This window comes from Lissotriton helveticus, chromosome 3_1 (assembly GCF_964261635.1).
Source record: "Lissotriton helveticus chromosome 3_1, aLisHel1.1, whole genome shotgun sequence".
Taxonomy (NCBI): Eukaryota; Metazoa; Chordata; class Amphibia; order Caudata; family Salamandridae; genus Lissotriton; species Lissotriton helveticus.
Window position 1 is genome coordinate 788,392,998 of NC_136061.1, and position 17,983 is coordinate 788,410,980.

Below are 17,983 nucleotides of genomic sequence, written 5' to 3' on the forward strand. Positions count from 1 at the left end.
ATAATCCCACCAGTCCCATCCTGCATGATTTCCCTAGATGCATGGTAAGACATTCCATTACTCCCCCTTTCTTCTTCATTTGCCGGTGGTCTCTGATCCCTCGACCCATGACAAGATCCTTCACTGTTCCCCATGCTCCCACAACTCCAGTGCTGTACATTCTCATTAGGTGCATGGTGAGTACATCTAAACCTCTCTCTGTATTCTTGGGTCCGTTGGTCTCCCTCGCTTTGAATGAGACGAGACGTCTCCCCACATCTTGTACTTCTCTCACGTCTCTCTTGCTCATTCCCACCATCAGTATGACGTATAACTCCTTTACTCTCCGGCCTGTTACCATCCCACTCCTGACTACTTGCGCTAGCCCCGCAGTGAGACAATGTTCCGTTGCCTCGGCTTCCCCATTCTGCTTCCATTCTTGACCTGTTAGTTGGTGCTTCTGTGGACCCATCCCATTCTCTCAAGTCTGCCCTCAGCTCCTTAAAGGATTTCGGCTGTGGTCCCCTCAGGTCCATCGGTCCTCTCTGACCCCCCTGTTCTGCTGCGGGACCCACTGCTGGATCAAATGGGGTGCTCCACGTCACTGGTCCTGGTAATTGCCTCCAGGCATTTGTCATGTTATTTCTCCTTTCCATTTCAGCTCTCTCTCTATCTAACCTCATCTGTTCTTCCTCTCTGTCTCTCTCGGGGTTGTAAATCGATACTATAGGACCTATAGTAACGGGTACTTGTAGAGCGTCTGGCAACCCATAGGACTCAACCCTCTCTGTTTCCGGTACCTTCTGTACCACAAACCTTCCGACTAATCTCGGTACTGTACAAGACTGAGGTGTCTCCTCACCTTTGGTCGGTGTCCACTCCGATATAGGGAGTGGTACATACCCCTCTATGGCAGCCCCATCATCTCTTGCGAGTCCCCTATCTTCCATTCTCCCAACGTTCGGAGGCGGTCTATCTATTAGCAATCTATTTATCAAGTTGTCCTCTGACTCGCTCTCCTCATCCTCTTCCATGAGCCTCTGTTCTCCTGTCACCTCTCTCACTGGGTATAACTTGTCCACCTCAATAGCCTGTACCCTCCATCTCTTGGCGTCCGCATCCCATTTGGCATCTCGCACTGCCCTTACTGATCGCTTCAACCTTTCTTGGCGCCTGTTCAGATTTCTGTCGTGTGCCGCCCTAAGCCACGCATTAAGGGCCTCAAACTGTGTTGGTCTAGGCGGAGGATTCAATGAGGACATAATTGATTTTAGCCGATGTAACGCCTCCAACCTGAACGTTCCGTACTTAGGGAACGTCAATTCCTCATTCCCTTCCGAAATCTTACTCCATTCACTAATCCATAGTATCGTATGCAAGCCAACATTCGTTGCCATATAGTAAGCTGGTGTACCCTCTGGCGGTGCCTCTTCCCCGTAATAAGACTCTCCTCTTTTTCTCTTAAAAATCCGTCTCAAACATTTAAAACACTTCATGTTCAAAACCTACAAAATTTCTATTTTCTCCGCGTTTGTTTACTTCCTAACGACAATCCACCAATCTCAGCACGGTTCTCGCTAACTGGCCTATCAGAACGCGACTTCTCACTGATGTCACACCAACCGCCCAATCTCAGCGCGGCTCTTGCCGACGTCACACCAACCGTCCTATCACATCGCGGCTCCTCACTAACCGCCCTATCTCAGCGCGGCTCTTGTCGACGTCACTAGTCCCCCTTTGCAGCAGTTCCCCTCCTTTCTCAGCTCGTCTCCGCGGTCATGCATGCGTCCCATTCATACTCCGAAAAATGATTACTTCCGTCCAAGCGATCACTTTTCTTTGACTGTACGCCCACAGTCTATCTGTAATTGTCACCTTAACTGACGAAATGTCTTTCCGTTTACGTCCAGACAATCGCCTTCTCTGATAGGTTACTTACACACAGTAACTTTCGACAAGCGTCCGTTACTCACACACTCACTCTTACACTCCCCCTATCTCGGTCCTGCGGCGGTCAATGGTACCTCATGACCTCCTTACTCTGGTCGACAATTACTCTGGATGTTCGATACACCCGAACCACTTAAGCTCTACCCCGAACTTAAGATTTTACCAGGTTGCGCGCGCTCACAACCTTCTCACAATCACACTACAGGCATTCAACTCCGCAAGACATTACAATACAGATACAACACAAAACACCGCAATCTGTCCACGCATGACCCTTGTTATACTCACTCTCGTCCGATACTGCTGCTTTTCCCTCTCCGTCAGCGCCTTCTTCGGCAGGCCACCTCTCGAGCTCTAGGGACCTTGGGGTAAACTAACCTAGTCTAGATCACCTTCCTCAAGAAGGTAACCATCCTAATCTGCTACCAACTGTTAACGCGGGATTTCTGGTCTATTATTACCTTACCAGATCCCAGCTCAGGTCGACTGAATCGTTGGTACCTGTCATTGAGTAAAAGGCAATCCACTTCTAGGTTAATCAAGAAAGAACTTACACCACTCTAAAGAACCACTTACCACTAGAAAAGGTTTAAATGTTTATTATAAAGCCAAAAGTATCTGGAGATACAAACATCTCAGAATAAGGTTCAAAAGATATACGGGTATCAATATAAAAAGATATTCTCTGAATGCTCTTAATCGGCAAAAGGAAATTATCAAAAATATCTCAAATACCATGAGAGTTGCAAGAATCGCTATGAGTTGCAACTTGAGAGTCATTTACAGAAAGGAAAATACAGGTTAAGCTATCCCTACACTAGGCTAAGTGACATTCCTCTTAACAAGATCTTTACCTAAAAAGGTGTCAGCAGTGGTGACTTCCAAAGAAGATCACACACTTCCCTTAGTCTTTGTCTCAAAGTCGAAGTCTTGCAATTCCCTATCTGCCTACCCATCCGCTCTCTTAGGATCCTCAGATCATCTGCTCTAACTCCACCCCGAGGTGCTGTCCCTAATACAAAATCACATTTCCAATAGGAACGCCCCTGGAGACGCCTCTCACGTGGTGTAGTTTCTGGCGGCAAATTCCATGCTGGTACTCCTCAGGACTCTTCATTAAAGTTGACCTTGCTTCCCAGGCTTCTCTCCGACCAGGCGGTACCCCCTAAAATTCCTGAAGACTCCTACAGGCCTGTGCATGGCGTCACTGAACAAAAGTCTATTCATCATTCTCTGATAAAGCCCCTCGCACCTGCAAACAGACACTTTCTCTGTAGGCCCCAAATTCCGGCCTCCACCATATCTTAGGTCGTAAACTATTTTTGAACAGGCTTTACATTCGTGCTCAGTGCGACCTCTCCTTAACGAGCACCTGCAGATCAAAGAAGCGACTTTATCTATTCAGACCTACTAGAATTACATGAAACGGGCCTCTGCAATATGCTCATTTAATTTCTTGTTTAAACAGTATTCTAACTAACACACATTACTAAAATGCAACACATCTATTTAAAACATATTTCAATTCTACGAGTAATAATACTTTGCAGTAAAATGACATTAGAATCCAAGTTACTTAAAAGTGTAGCAGCATCTTTCGTTTCTTGTGAAATGCCATGTGACCTACACATTTCCATGGTTTGCAGAATTACATTTCTTTTTTCACCTAACCCCATAACGTGTGATTCCAACATCATACTAACATTTCTATAGACCTCTACATTAGTTTCACACTGATATATGCATCCCTATTCTAATTAAACACTCATGTATATATTTTCTCTCTATAAGTTGACACTCTTTATATGTTCTATACTACACTAATACTACGTGCTTGTAAATATGGTGCACTTCTACATTTTTCAGATTTGTGCTCTCTCACTGCTTCATTCAGATTTTTGTTCTGTCCACTTCAGCATGCATCAAGGGACAATGCATCAGCCCACTTTAGTCACTGGCTGACTATCCTGTAAATTATGGCATGCTGTCCTTTCGCACAAAGTATATCCACACACCAAGCAGTTCCCTTCAGTGCCAGTGAGTTCTATGGTGATGTTTGCTTTTTGAGACCCAAAAACATTTTGGCATTAACAAATGTTTTTTTTTGTTTTTTTAAATAATGACAATTGTTTACAAATATACAATTAAAAATAAGATGTACTACAAGAAACGAATTTAAAATTGCCTATAAATGAATGTGGTATTTTCATAATTCAAATTAATTTCTTTTAGTTGGAAAAAAAATTAATCTCAAGCAGATAAAACTATGGGGCCTTATTAAGAGTTTGCCGGTGCGGAGCGGGACCGCCTTTGCTCACACACTGCCAAACCCATGTAGAAACCCTCCACCAGATTAGGAGTTTTCTTCTGTCTGATGGTCAGTTCTTTGCCTTCCTTTGACGGTGCCTATTGCTGCCCCAATGGGAACGTCAAAGGCAGTACCTTCACAGTATGGACTGCTCCAGTCCATGTCGTACAGGTACAGGTATGCATGCACACATGGGCGCACATGGCATGAGGCCGCACCACGATGAAAAGCGTGGCAGTGAGGGAACTCATAATATGCTTTCTGGGGCTGTAGAGGCCCTCCCAGGCACATTGCGGCTTCAGGACCTCTTCGCAACTGCCAAGGAAAGGTAGTTCCCTGATGGATGCGGTGGTCCCAGGGCACTCAGACTTCCCTAGTCATAATAGGGTGGTCGGGAGACTGCCACCATGAGTCTGGTGGTTTTTGGACAGCAAGACTCTTAATAAGGCCCTATGGCTTTCACCAAAGCCATCACATCATGACTTGTGAGTCAAAGACTACAAGCAATGGCGGAATAAAAAAAAAAAAAAAATTAAAGGTGTGCTTCAGAAGTATTAGCACACATGGAAGTAACGCCCAATAAGTTTTGTGAATATTTGAATGCAACGAGATCCAGCTGGCATCATGGTTCCGAGATGTGAGAACTATTATGTACAATAGCTAGAAATGGAAGAAGGGCGTTAGGAAAAACGATACAACAATAACTTATTACTGATATTCTGCAAAACTGTAAACGATCAGTAGCATAGGTTTACATATACTGCGGCACCAGTTATTATCAATGTACAATAACACAGTAAATTGCTAAAAAAAAATATTTTGAAATGAAAAAAAAAAAACTTTGATGGGCCGTCATCATGTAGAACCCTTGCGATAGCACAATTTTATTATTAGCACAATCTGTTACCGGGTAATGGAATTTGTTATAATTGGGTTCTTCCTTACCAGAGGCGACTAACTAAAATGTCTGTCACACTAAACAGATTTCAAAAGTGATTGTCTACATCATTCTCAGAATCAGAGCCGTTTAGCTGTCAATCAGAATTAGAGTGAAGTGTTCTGGAATGACGGTTGCCTGCCTTGTGCTAATACGTTTTAATCTCGCAAACTAATTTTGTCACCACATTCTGACATTCTGCATTGTGTTTGTTGTTTACTGACTGAAAGGTTTTCTCTCAATCCGTCAATCATATGTAGTTGTTCCCCCCACCCCCACGGTCACACCGACATTAAATCGAAATAAAACATGAGTTGCGTTGTGTATTCTGTTCATTGAGACCCATCCTCATTGCTGGCCTTGCAACAGCATGCTGAATATTTAATTATTTAAAAAAAATCAATGTATACGTGGAGTATGAATTTAGGAAAGACTCTCAGAAGTTGTGCAGAAAATGTTTGTGCCCGTCTACATGGTATGAAGCAATTATTTTGCAAATTAAATGAGGAGATATAAAAAAGAAATCTTTACTAGACGAAACTTTGTTGGTCTTAGTCACACATGCAGTTATTTAAAATGCAGCTAACATATCAGGACAGTTTAGGAGAGGGATTAAACACTTTGAGGGTACAAGTCGTAGACGTATCCCAAGCAGGACCTCGCATGAATTGCATAACATTATTGAATGATTCCTCATCACAAAATAAACCCTACCAACTGAAAATGACCAAGAAGGGATCTGACGGTCAGAGAAAATAAACCCCAGCATCAATGGGCATCTGAGACAAAAAACCATGGAAGTGCAACTTTTTCAGTTTTCACTCAAATTACCAAATGATAGTCATGGGGCAGTGCGTTGGTTGAATTATTTAAATGTTTTATTTAATTTCTCAACCACATTGGCAGACATCAAATCACACTTAAACTCACTCATTTTAAGCTTTAAAGGCAAACGCTAACAATAATGTCCAAAGGAAGCAGAAGCACAGTCCTCAACAATCTGGTACCCCCAAAGCAATCATACACAGTATATAAGCAGCCTACAAACAAGAAAACTAATATCGCAAAACTTGGCTCTGAGGTGACTTCACAAAACTAAAACCTTTCTTCTCCTTACCCTGCTATGCACAGCCCAAGCTGGACTAATAGAAGTGAACCCACGGGGGTTGAGGGGCGGGGCATTAATATAAGCAGAGCCCTCCTGGATGCTGTGGAATATCATGAACCTGATGCAAGAGTCTCAGCACCTGGCTCAGTAGTCAGTTCTTCACTAGACGAGAACAAGCGCCACAGTGTACCAGGTTTTTCTGGACGGAGTTTCTCTTTTTATTGTGTCCAGATATGTTTGCTATAGCATGAAAGAGTAACCTCCCCCTCTGTCAGCCCTCCGCAAAACATATGAAGCTAAACCATCCTAAAAATATTCATGCATACAGAATCATCTGACATCATACGTGTCTCCACCTACAAAGACAGCACCTCCTCATGCCCTGTATTAAAACTCTTCTCCCAAAATTACAGTCACAGCCAATCTTAACATAAACATGGCCTCCCTCACATAAGTCATCTTCTTCACTATACTCAAAGTCGGGGCAATCTTTCTGTCAAATATGAAAGGCAAACTGACTCTAACAACCTCCTGAACTGCCTGTCCATCACAGATATTATGAAAATTAGTAAAGATAATTCTGAAATTAGACACAATTCAACTGCTAGACCAGTTCCTGACCGTACCTCACACCACTACCAGTCAGGTCTCAGGCCAACGGCAGGACCAAACAAAATTATGGATATTGCCCTTTGTTGTCACAGACAACAGCATGCCTTCCTTCCTAGTTCTGCTTCATCCCACTTGTCAACAATTCATTTATTGTTGCATTATTGAACCTGCATATACCAGCATCTGCAGGTAATATTAGGAGAACCTTATACATCGAACAGTCTCTGTGATCGATATAGTACAAAGGAAGTGTCGTGGAGTCGTCATTGCAATGTCAAATGTGTCCAGCTTAAATGTTGAATACCTTCCTCAAAATGAATCCTCAAGTTTCAAAAAATGTCGTCAGTATTATTTGTGCCAGAGGTGGCAAATGCATGGCCCGCAAGGATCCGTGGTTCTGAGGGAGATGGTTTTGGATAGGACGAAGGTACAGAGAGGTCCGGTGTTGGCAGAAGGGTTAGGAGGTAGTGAGAGTAAACATATCATTCTTGAATCACATGCAACATTTGGCAATTACTTTTTTGTGTCTTTTAAGTTATGTGCATCATAAAGTACTCGTCAGAACTGACTGGTATTATTTGTTGAAGATCCTGTTCAACATGTGACTAAACAGATAGCTAGTCACTCGAAACGAAACTAAAAACATTTGCATTTCCAGTAGTAATCTTACACGTGGATGTTGGTGAAATCTGTTTACCATGGCTTTTTCTGGAGCACTTGGGGCATCCTCGCACAAAGGGTGTTAAATGAGAGGGCACTCATGCACTGATTCCTAGACTAGACTGACTGACACGCTCAAATGACATCACTGATGACATCATCCACAGAACTATTCACACAACCACTCATACCTCCATACAACCTGTCATTTGAGATGTCATCAGTGATGTTACCGACCTTGTCATGAGTAATTCAATATGTGAGGTTATAAGCAGTGCATTGCAGTAAGTCCCACAGAGCGCGATTGCCGAGAGGACTTTGGAGGCAGCGCCCCCTTCCTCCACCACTCTGCAAACGCACCTCCTGGCACATTGCTGGTTGGGAAATGAAATCCCCTTGGATCTAGAGTGTCTTTGGGGGTCAATAAGTCCTTCTGTTACCTCCAATTAGTCACACACAGCAGACTTGCTGCAAGGTCTTCGGAGGCCAAGCCCTCTTTCTCCACCACTCCTTGTGCACTGCTGGTTGGGGGATGAAGTCCTCTTGGCTGAGGGTTTTTGGGTGCCCAGAATCCTTCTTGCTACATCCAGTAACTTCTACACAGCAGGATTCTTGAGAGCTGGTCGAAGGCTACTCAGCAACCATGATTACTAGTTAAAAAAAACATAGAAATTCACTGAAAAAAATAAAGGTTACAGGACGTTATAGTTTGGCTCTGATTTCACCCGTACAAAATGAGTGATATTCCGCAGTTATAGTTACCTGAGCTAGCTATAACTTATGCCCCTGCAATGCACTGATTATAACCTCACATATTAGAGTTTATGATAGTTAAACATATATACTAGCCTACTACAAAAGTTACATTACTGTAATAGGTGCACTATGACTAAGTGATACAGCTTCTTATATATATTATGTGATTGGATGTGTGACTTTATATATGCTTGTGTGTATGGGTGTGGGAGTGGCTGCATGGGTGTATAAGTGGGTGTGTGAGTAGACCTGTGGGTGAGTGAGATGCTGTGAAAGTGGGTGTATTGGTGAGTGAGTCGGTGTGCCAGTGGCCTTATGGCTGAGTGAATGGCAGTGTGAGTGGCTCTATGGCTGAGTAAGTAGGTATGCAATGACTGTATGGGTGAGTGAGTGGGTGTCTGCATGGCTGTATGAGTGAGTAACTGGGTGTGTAAGTAGCTGTATGGGTGAGTGAGTGTTTTTTTCAGTGGGTGTTTGGTCAAGTGAGTTAGTGTGTGAGTGGCTGCATTCTAAGTAACTGGTTATGAGAATGACTGTATGGATGTGTGAGTGGGTATGTAAGTGTGTGTGTGGCTGTGTGAGTGCCTGTATGGGTGAGTGGCTGTGTTGAGTGGCTGTATGAGTGTGTGAGTGGGTGTGTGAGTGAGTGACTGTGTAGATAAATAAGTGGGTTTGTGACTGGCTGTGTGGGTGAGTATGTTACTATGTAATTGACTGGTGAGTGACTGGTTGTATGAGTAGCTGTACAAGTGAGTGAATAGGTGTGTGAGTGGATCTATGGAGAAGTGAGTAAGTGGATGAATGAGTAATAGTATGGGTCTGTGAATGGGTATGTGAGTCGTGTGGATGTGTGAATGGGCATACAAGAGGTTGTATGGGGGTGTGAGAGTGTGTGTCAGTGGTGCTGTGGATGATGTCATCAGTGATGTCATTTGAAATGTCATGAGTGATGTCATTACCATGTCATGAGCGTAAGTAACTGCTGAAATTCACTGGTTTTGTCTGACTGAAATCTGAGCCTAACTACTACATCCCAATAACCTCTGGTCTTTTCAGTGAATTTCTAAGCTTTTTTAAATTCTATTTCCTAACTATAATATTGCTGTAACCTTTGACTTTTTGGTTTTTCCCATTGAATCTATCTATCTATCTATCTATCTATCTATTTGTATATATATATATATATATCTGCGGCGTGCTACAGGGGCCCCTGCACTCAAGCTGGCCTGGTCTTCACTGGCGCTGTTTTCGCTCCGGCAGAAACATTTTCGTATTCCGAGGTATCGGAAAGACCAGGCCCACCACTGTGCACAGGAGGACAGGAAGCGGTGTCGGAGTCACGGAACTCTGCCCTGGGCGAGGCGCACTGTCGCACTTGCCCCCGCGGAACACATACCTGGTTGCGGTGGTTGTGCAGTCAGGGGACCCAAGGAGCCACGATATTCCTGCAGGCAACACGGGACATTGGGAGAGAGCTACTCGAAAAAACCTGCAGTCCCCACAACGTTGTTGCCGTCCTATCCTGGCAAACCATTGCATGCTGGGAGTTGCAGTTCCTTTGACCATCGGGAAAATGAAGCAGGTGACATCAATTATCGCTTTCAGGGCGGAGACTATTATAACTAGCTTTGTTGGGGCAGGACTTTTTGGCAGCATACTCACCTCCTGTTTTATTCTGGGCGCTGAAGAGGCTACACAGCCGAAATGCATACGCCCATTTGCCAATAAGGAATAGAGACTCCATTGTGTTCCCCTATCGTGGCCTCTGCCTTTCTTTGTGGAGGGTATTTTGGATACAGTTTGCACTGCTAGCCAGCGGCGTGCTACAGGGGCCTCTGCACTCAAGCTGGCCTGGTCTTCACTGGCGCTGTTTTCGCTCCGGCAGAAACATTTTCGTATTCCGAGGTATCGGAAAGACCAGGCCCACCACTGTGCACAGGAGGACAGGAAGCGGTGTCGGAGTCACGGAACTCTGCCCTGGGCGAGGCGCACTGTCGCACTTGCCCCCGCGGAACACATACCTGGTTGCGGTGGTTGTGCAGTCAGGGGACCCAAGGAGCCACGATATTCCTGCAGGCAACACGGGACATTGGGAGAGAGCTACTCGAAAAAACCTGCAGTCCCCACAACATTGTTGCCATCCTATCCTGGCAAACCATTGCATGCTGGGAGTTGCAGTTCCTTTGACCATCGGGAAAATGAAGCAGGTGACATCAATTATCGCTTTCAGGGCGGAGACTATTATAACTAGCTTTGTTGGGGCAGGACTTTTTGGCAGCATACTCACCTCCTGTTTTATTCTGGGCGCTGAAGAGGCTACACAGCCGAAATGCATACGCCCATGTGCCAATAAGGAATAGAGACTCCATTGTGTTCCCCTATCGTGGCCTCTGCCTTTCTTTGTGGAGGGTATTTTGGATACAGTTTGCACTGCTAGCCAGCGGCGTGCTACAGGGGCCCCTGCACTCAAGCTGGCCTGGTCTTCACTGGCGCTGTTTTCGCTCCGGCAGAAACATTTTCGTATTCCGAGGTATCGGAAAGACCAGGCCCACCACTGTGCACAGGAGGACAGGAAGCGGTGTCGGAGTCACGGAACTCTGCCCTGGGCGAGGCGCACTGTCGCACTTGCCCCGCGGAACACATACCTGGTTGCGGTGGTTGTGCAGTCAGGGGACCCAAGGAGCCACGATATTCCTGCAGGCAACACGGGACATTGGGAGAGAGCTACTCGAAAAAACCTGCAGTCCCCACAACGTTGTTGCCGTCCTATCCTGGCAAACCATTGCATGCTGGGAGTTGCAGTTCCTTTGACCATCGGGAAAATGAAGCAGGTGACATCAATTATCGCTTTCAGGGCGGAGACTATTATAACTAGCTTTGTTGGGGCAGGACTTTTTGGCAGCATACTCACCTCCTGTTTTATTCTGGGCGCTGAAGAGGCTACACAGCCGAAATGCATACGCCCATTTGCCAATAAGGAATAGAGACTCCATTGTGTTCCCCTATCGTGGCCTCTGCCTTTCTTTGTGGAGGGTATTTTGGATACAGTTTGCACTGCTAGCCAGCGGCGTGCTACAGGGGCCCCTGCACTCAAGCTGGCCTGGTCTTCACTGGCGCTGTTTTCGCTCCGGCAGAAACATTTTCGTATTCCGAGGTATCGGAAAGACCAGGCCCACCACTGTGCACAGGAGGACAGGAAGCGGTGTCGGAGTCACGGAACTCTGCCCTGGGCGAGGCGCACTGTCGCACTTGCCCCCGCGGAACACATACCTGGTTGCGGTGGTTGTGCAGTCAGGGGACCCAAGGAGCCACGATATTCCTGCAGGCAACACGGGACATTGGGAGAGAGCTACTCGAAAAAACCTGCAGTCCCCACAACGTTGTTGCCGTCCTATCCTGGCAAACCATTGCATGCTGGGAGTTGCAGTTCCTTTGACCATCGGGAAAATGAAGCAGGTGACATCAATTATCGCTTTCAGGGCGGAGACTATTATAACTAGCTTTGTTGGGGCAGGACTTTTTGGCAGCATACTCACCTCCTGTTTTATTCTGGGCGCTGAAGAGGCTACACAGCCGAAATGCATACGCCCATTTGCCAATAAGGAATAGAGACTCCATTGTGTTCCCCTATCGTGGCCTCTGCCTTTCTTTGTGGAGGGTATTTTGCATATATATATATATATATATATATATATTCACTGAAAAAACCATAGGTTATAGACCTTATATAGTTAGGAATTAGCATTTAAAAAACCTTTTTTTACTCACACAAAACCATTGAAATTCCATATATAGTTAGTTGTACTAACTATATATCGCGCACCCGCAATCCACTGCTGATCATGTCACATATTACATCATTCATGACATGGTCAGTGACATCACTGATGACATCACAGATGACATCTCAAATGACATCACTGATGACATCACTGATGACATCTCAAATGACATCACTGATGACAACATCCAGTGACTGTATGTTTCTGTAAAGTTAAAATATGTCTTACATATTGAAGAATGAGTGGATGTATAAGTGTCTGGATGAAGGATTTATTAGGTGCATGATTGACTGTATGAGTGAGTGAATAAATGTGTGTCACTGAGTGCATGAGTTAGTGACTAAACAGTCTTAATTTGTGCATCATTATGTCTGTTGTTCTGTAAACTGCTGCATGTGTTGATCAGTAGCTATATGAGTAAGTATATGGGTTATTGATTGGTTGCCCAAGTATTTGTATGGGAGACTGAGTGTGTGTGTGTGGGGGTGGCTGGGAGGTGTATGACTCTGTGCATAGATGTGCTAGCAGTTAATTCAATAGATGTATGGGTTCAAAAGTGCATGTGGAAACACCTGTATGGGCGGTTGACTGAGTGCATTGGTGAGTGAATGGATATCTCAGTGCTACATGTCAAAGTAAGTACATATGTAAAACACAGTACATGTGACAGTTGACATATATAAATAACTGTGCATAAGAGCCAGTGAATGTGTGAGTGGCTGTATGGATCATTGTGTACTTGTATCAGGCATTGTAAAAGAGAGTAAATATGTGTTAGTATATGTTTGAATAAGTAAGGTGTGTATAACTGTATAGTTGAGGAAATGGAGGTGTGATTGATTCTTTGCATGACTGACTAAGTGTCTGAGTAACTCCATGGATGAGTGACAGTCTGTGAGTGTCTGTTTACACTGAGTGTATCTAAGGTTATATTAGAGTCTGAAGAGGTTCATCGTATTATCACATGAATGATGTCATCAGTGATGTGATCAGTAATGTCAAATGAGATGTCATCAGTGATGTCATTTGAGATGTCATCAGTGATGTCATCAGTGATGTCATTTGAGATGTCATCAGTGATGTCATTTGAGATGTCATCAGTGATGTCATCAGTGATGTCATTTGAGATGTCATCAGTGATGTCATCAGTGATGTCACTGACCATGTCATGAATGATGTAATATCAGTGCTTAATTTGTAAAAAATGAAGTGCAGGTGCTCAAATGTTTGCCAGAGGCCACACCTACTTTTCTCTGGCTCCGCCCACTTCATCCACTGGCTCCACCCACTTACTATATTGGCCCCACCCACATTTTCACTGGTCTGGCCACCACCAGTAAATTAATGATAATTAAAAAAAACACGTAATCCTGCGCCTGCGGCCCCCGCCGCCCCCAGGCCCTGCCAGCCCTGCCTCGCCTCGCCTCACCTCACTCACCTGCCGCCTCAGCTGCCTGCCTTATTTCAAATTCGGCCGGCGCCGGCCTACCCCCAGGGCCAGGCCCCACCGCCCCAGGCCATCTTGTCCCTGCCTCCAGGGCAGCGCCAGCGCTGCTGTAGCAGTGGTAGGTAGAGTCGGTCGGTCGGGTCGACCAATCACAGTGTTAAAAAACCCGACTCACTGGTCTGGCCACCACCAGTAAATTAATCACGCTCACTTCACGCCACGGACCACGGTTCAATAGGCTGGAGCATGTGATTTTTAACAATCGAGAACAACACTCCTCACAAAGTGTACAACATCACACCTGAATAAAGCTGTTTGTGGCTGCATCCCAAAGCATGTTTGATGAGAGAGTGAAAATTGGAGCATCCATGGGCTTTCTACCAGCTGTTGTCTGACAATTCCAATTCCTGACAGGTAGCAAGCTGTGCCGTTGGATGAAGGGAATCTTAAACAGTTCAGATGTGCTCTCGGGAGGCCGCCTGCTTACCCTAATCACTTTGAAGAATCAACGGTATGCCTTGCAAGATACATAAACTCACCACACATGTCTCGCTATTTGTTTATGGACTTTAAGAATGCTGGTCTATAAAGACAAACGGATCGAAATATCAATGCGGGTATAATGTATAATTTTGCATATAAGCGTTGAGACTAACAATATACACCAATGAAAATATGCATAATTATTTGTACTTTGTGTTACTCAAGAGTATTCAAATCTGCATATACTCACGAAACAATTAAAGTATATTTATTTCTAGCTTACAAAAGAGCATAACGAGGAAGGAAAACTAAAATCTAATTTACATTAGCGATAAGTTTTGAAGCTGGCAGTGTTAATCATAAACATTCCATATTTTTCATCGACCAAATTTCAGCATGTGGGAAAAATAATCCTGTATTTTGGCTCCATAAGAATCAGTGTTGGCAAGATTCAGTACGTAATTTCCTAGCTGGTGTCTTCTTTCAGTCAGCATGAATGTAGCTTCTCTAGTGCCATTTTTTAAATTCGAGCCATTAGTATAATCTATAATAAGGGCGTCAGAGCACGAGTGCCTCCGCTCTCATGTTATCCCTCGTTTATGCTCTACCTGCATTATTTTTGTCTTATTTAATTTTGTTAAAAGACACATTAAGTTTATGAAACTCTCCAACAGTGAAATGCTGCGTTCCTCTGGGCTAGCTCTGAGATTTCTAGAGACATGCACATTTTCGCAAAGATATGAGGATTTAAATAAGCAATCTCACCCCACTGCCAGGCCTCTGGCCCTGCCCTGCCTCGCTCGCCTCGCACCCAGGTCGCCCTCACCTGCTGAGCAGTGACTGTGAGCACTCGCAGGGGTTATATCCAGGCTGTTTGTGTTGGCAGTGGCAGGGGTTTCTACAGGGGGCAGGGGTTACATCCATGCAGTTTGTGCAGACAGTAGCATTAGGGTCAATGGGGAGTGGGGATTACATCCATGCAGTTTGTGTTGGTAGGAGCAGGGATTTCTAGAGGGGGTTACATCCATGCAGTTTGTTTTGGTAGCGACAGGGGTTCCTACGGGGGAGAGGGGGAAAGGAGTTACATCCATGCAGTTTGTGCAGGCAGTAGCATGAGTTTAAATAGGGGAATGGGGATTGCATCCATGCAGTTTGTGTTGGTAGTAGCAGGGGTTTCTAGGGGGGTGTTGGCTGTGGGATGCCGCCGCTGGTCGACTCACGGCTCCTACGAGGGGGGGTGGGGGCATCAGTGGCTTATCTGAGGCAGCAGGTCTCAGCGCTCCTAATTACATTGCCTTTTTAATCAATGCCCGAAGCGGTTCCAGACACTAGGTCATAGCAAGGGGGTGGGGGAGGAGTGGGGGTGGAGGAGCAGGTGGGGGTGGGGGGGGAGGCCAGGGGTGCCTTCTATGCCAGTCTGTACCGGGTGTCATGCACCACGAGGGCTACCTGTGCTGCCACAGAGATATACCCGTCACGCACACCCCTGCAGTGTTTTTCTTGGTAATATCGCACTAGCAGCTTATTTATTGAAGGCATTGCAGCATTTGTATGGCGCTTTCTTACCACTAAAGAGGCTCCGCAGTCGCCGGCCGCTCCCAACTCCGAGTCGAGTCTCAGTCCCCGACTCCCCCACCAGCAACTTTGGAGTTTGGGCGGGCGAGGGAAGAGGTGCGGAGTGCGGACGTGCGGTTATGCAGGGGCGGGCAGCAGAGAAAATGCGCGTGCAATGCATTTGCATGCAATCTGCGCACGCGTCACTTCCTCTGGCGCGCACAGCCCCAACCCCCGCAGCAAAGCCCTGCCCAGTGCCTGCCCCTGGCCCCTGCAAGGCTGTAACAAAAGTTACAATTTACAACGGCAAGTCCCGGACTCTCCCGCCCAGGCGGCGCCCACTGGGGCCCTGATCCGCGCCGCGCCTGGGGAAGTGGAATTAATTTGTTCTTCTGAATCTTACTTCTTTTCTTTAAGTAACTCAGTGCCACTGCCTGACAGTAATACACAGCAGCGCCACACTCTGTGCCTGCCAGAGAGTCATCACCACGCACCAGTCAGTGCGCACGCAGACAGAGACAGCCACGAGTCTAAAAAATGAAAATGAGGCAGAGAACAGGTGCACTTTAATGCCGAGTGATAGACCCGGCCCCCATAATTAAGTGCCGGTGCTGAGCACCGGCAAGCTCCGGCTCAAATTAAGCCCTGTGTAATATGTGACATGATCAGCAGTGGATTGCGGGTGCGCGATATATAGTTAGTACAACTAACTATATATGGAATTTCAATGGTTTTGTGTGAGTAAAAAAAGGTTTTTTAAATGCTAATTCCTAACTATATATGGTCTATAACCTATGGTTTTTTCAGTGAATTTCAATGGTTTTTTAATAGCAAATAACAAAAGCTTTAAATGTATTTTTCTTTAAATCAAAAAATATATTTTACATGTTTTTAATACTTTTTTTTTTTTTAATTATATTTTTTGTTTCGCTCCCGGTACGCGAACCGGTTAGCTTCCCGTTAGCGCAATTTGGTGCCGCGACCCGGTCCGCGAACCGGTAAACGTTCCGTTTGCGCAACTGCTGCGTTAGAAAACAACATCGTGACGCGTCGCGTCAGCGTGACGTATTGCGTTGTCGCGTAATACGTCATATGACGCGCCAAGGTAGCGTACCCGGAAGCGAACTGGTACGCGAACCGAGGCGCGAAGCGCTGCTTCCCGGAAGCGATCCGGGACGCGGCCCAAAGCGCGTAACGTAAACACAACAAGTCATGTGACTTGGTAATAACCCTTTTCATTGGTTCATTTCACTTTTGGTTTCCTAATGATGTAAGACTAGGTCATGTGACCTAAAAGTAACACTTTTCATTGGTTTAGAACTATTGTTTTTCCAAATGATGAAAACCTCTCCTTCTTTCCTCACTCTGACTTTCATCTTTGTGAGAGAAAGACCCTTTGTGATTAGTGAGCAATGGCTTCATTAGTAGCTTCAGCTGGTGCTTCCCCACCACCTCCACCACATCCAAAGAAGAGAGGACCACCTGCTGAAGTTATTATTCAGCAAGAGGAGGAAGAAGAGGAAGAAGAGGAAGAGCAGCAAGAGAGGCAATTTTTGCGTGAGGAACCCAGGAGGTCTCATGTGAAAGTAAATTATATTTGGCAATTTTTTAGTTATCCCCAGGGCCAAAAAAAAGTCAATGCACGGTACGTAACTTGCCTTATATGTAAAGAAAGCCTGTCCAGAGGCACCGAGAAGAAGTACAGTTACGGCAATTACACGATGCATCGCCATATGAGTAGGTGGCATCCTAACAACTACAGTGCTGCGCAGTTACGTGACCAGCAAGATAATCCTCCTTCTATGGCCAGAAGATCAGTTGTGCCGGAAGTGACGGGAACAGAGGCGAGGGAGTTGGTCCCAAATATTCAGATGAAATTCGGGGAAGTGAAACAAGTGTGCGTGCATTGCAATGGGTTCATTTGCTACAGAGAAAGTAGCATCACTCTGATCAACAGAGCTATCGACAATCATGATTGTCCGAAACGCCCCAGACAATAAATTCTTTTTTTTTTGTTGCTCCTGTTGAGCCCTTTACAATAAATCGTTTTCGTTTCCCCCCCCCAAAAAAAAGAAAAAAATATAAAACTGTTCAGAAAATACAAAAAAAGTAAAAAAATGTTCAGAAAAATAATTAAAAAAATATAAAACAACAAAAACAATAAAAAAAAAGTTCTTTTCAGAACTACCTCCCTGTTATAAAAAAATTGGTAGAATATTTGGAACTCTGCCAACCTCTATTTCTTTTGGTTCGCTTCCCCGTTCGCTCTCCGGTACGCGAACCGGGAGCGAACCCAAAATTTTTTTTTAAAAAAAAGAAGAGTAATTATAAGGGAAGGAAACAGACAGTTATGTTAAAAGAAAGACAGCTATAGGGAGTAAAGTAGAGATACTGTTTAATAGATCTA